The 2697-nt window shown below is 44.4% G+C and overlaps 1 pseudogene; it reads right to left on the bottom strand.

The window, feature by feature from the left end:
* Positions 1-375: 375 nt before the first annotated feature.
* Positions 376-1052, bottom strand: LOC147722767 (glutathione S-transferase P 1 pseudogene; annotated as a pseudogene).
* Positions 1053-2697: the final 1645 nt, after the last annotated feature.

Raw genomic sequence — 2697 nt, forward strand, 5'->3', positions numbered from 1 at the left:
GGAAGATTGGGAAACTCACATTTCAGAGCGTTTATTTACCTTCAATGGTACAAAAAACATTTTCCCAAAGATTCACATTATTCGGTCCTTCAGAGATGGACATTTAAGAGATAACGTGCTCAGACTATCCATTAGTTGTCCTAGTTTACAAAAGATACTAAGAGCTGAACTACTTTGCTTGCCAAAGACCAACACAAACGCTCACCCCTGGAGAGCTCCATGCAAGTCCCTAGACAACTGAAACCTGAGTGGAGTTAGACAAGTGCTGGTGAAGGAGCCCTCAGCCTAGGTGCAGGCGGCTACAGGGTGCTTCGTCACCCAACACGTGGGAGTAAAGGCTATTTCTAGTTGGGTACAAGGGACAGGTGGGCATCTTTTGAGGTGGCCTGCCCCCCACCAGTGATCATCTTTGACTGGGCATCACTGTTTGCCATTCCCGTTGATGGGGCGCGCCTTGAGGGCATCCGACTCCAGGAAGGCCTTGAGGTTGGGTCGTGCAGAGAGGCGCTCAACGTATGCGCGGAGGAGAGGGAAGTCCTTCAGGCAGTCTGGAGCGAGCACCTGGTGTGCAAGCAGGATGTCCCGGAGAACATAGTCCGCATACGAGATCTTGTTTACAACAATGAACCCTTTCCCACCGTGATTCTTGGACAGGAGACACTCAAAGGGTTGAAGATCTTTAGGCAGGTTTTCAATGTATGGAGCCTTTCCATCCTCGTAGTTCTGGTAGATCATCTTGGCGTACTTCATGCGCAGGTCTTCCACGCCATCTGCGACCATGTCCATGTTGGCTGCTTCATGGTTGTCCTTTCCGTAGAGATCGTGGTTCAGGGCCAGGTAGCGCAGGATGGTGTTGGACTGGTACAGCTCAAAGTCTCCATCCTTGAAACCCGGCAGCTGCCCAAGCACGCAGTTCTCACAAGGTCTGCTTGGGTCCAGAGGTCAAAGGTCACAATGCCCTCCTTCCAGTCCTGCCCCTGGTCTGCCAGCAGCATGCGGGCTGCCTCCGCGCGTCCTCGCACGTTGAAGTAGATGAAACTGTAGCTGTGCATGTTGCTCGTGGGCGCCTCGAGGCCGAGGCTGCTGCTGAGGCCGGCGGGGCAGGGGCTGCTGAGGCCGGCGGGCGACACTTCTGCTGCGGCACCTGTGGACTGGACAAGGTGGAGACCAGAGGAGCCGATTGGGAAACTCATCTTTACAAGGCTATTTGGTCATACAGAACCAATATTCATAATGCATTAAAAATGGCACATTTTGAGATAATGAGAGGCTGTACTACTAGAACAAAATGTAATCCTGATTGGCTGCATAAAAATCCATGTTTAGATGTATGCATGAACAAAGTTAAAAACAGCATCCTTGAGAAACATCTACAATATAAATGCAATTTTGATAACAAGTTTGGTGCTGGTTCTGTGGATATCAAAGCTGGTATGTGGGTAAAGGTTAAAAAACCATGGAAGGTTCGAAAAGTTGAATCTCAATTTTCTGAACCTTTATTGATTAAACAAGTTTTACGAAATGCAGTCCTTCTAAATGATGGCAGAGTATGGAATATTAGAAGGATTGCTGTTTGCAGGGGTAAGAATGACTTAAAGAATGATTTAGTTATTCCTTCTTCTTATCCTTCTTGCAAAGCTCTTGAAAATGTGTATCAACCTATTGAAAAGGAGGATCATGGTGGTGTTATTGTGTCAGAAAGTATCACCACTCAGGAATCAGAATTAAGCAATAGTTGTTCTTCTTTGGGAAATGTCAATGATGGTGTTAATACCTCTCTTGTTCCATCTGGAAATGATGTTGATGATATTGATCCTTCCATTATGACATCTAGTAACAGTATTTCGTCAGAATCTGAAATTGTAAATAGGAATGTTGTAACTCTTGATGAAATTGATTTGAACAGTAATGCGGATATGTGCAATAAACGTATTTGTTCCAAACCTAAATGGTTAGATGATTTTGTATGTTGATCATTTTATTATTTTGTTTTGTTCTCCTTTAAGGAGGAAGATGTGTCATGTTTCATATCATTACTTCATTACTTTAGAATTGTTTACCCTCAACCTTCTCCTACTGGTCACTCTGGCAGGATTCCATTCCCTGGCTTCTGTGCAGACAGTTGCTGGGGAAGAAGTCCTGTGTAGGCTGTGTCCTACCTTGCTCCTGTGTTCTTCTTTAATAATGCCTTATACTACAATTCTTGTGTAGTATAGAACTCTACACCCTCCCTTTTCTGACTTGTCTTTATGCCTTTGCTTACAATGATGTGCTATCGCGAGGGGAGGGGGAATGCTCACTAAGCACATTTCTTGCTTATTTTCTACTCAACCAATGCTGGTTGCAGAAGTGCATAGACAGAAGTGCTGTAACAACTTTGCTTCCTCACACAATCATCCTATACATGGCCAGATGGCCTTGTGCCCATAAACACCACACACAGCTAAGAATGATGGAAAATTCCTAATCTATCTTGTTTACTAAGACACTGTCATAGCTTTTCCATTCAAACACTTACCATTCAAACTATATTCTAGGCTCTAAGCCTTATACACACATGTTCTAATAATAAATTAAGGTGCCCTACTTGGCATACAAACAGCCTGGCTCGTATGCAACATGTATTTAGAAACCTTTGCCACACACAATAACACATTAAGGCAAAAGCCTGAACCCCCAGTGAATGTCTAATGTATT

The sequence above is a fragment of the Lissotriton vulgaris genome, chromosome 4_1 (assembly GCF_964263255.1).
Source record: "Lissotriton vulgaris chromosome 4_1, aLisVul1.2, whole genome shotgun sequence".
NCBI classification, from domain to species: Eukaryota; Metazoa; Chordata; class Amphibia; order Caudata; family Salamandridae; genus Lissotriton; species Lissotriton vulgaris.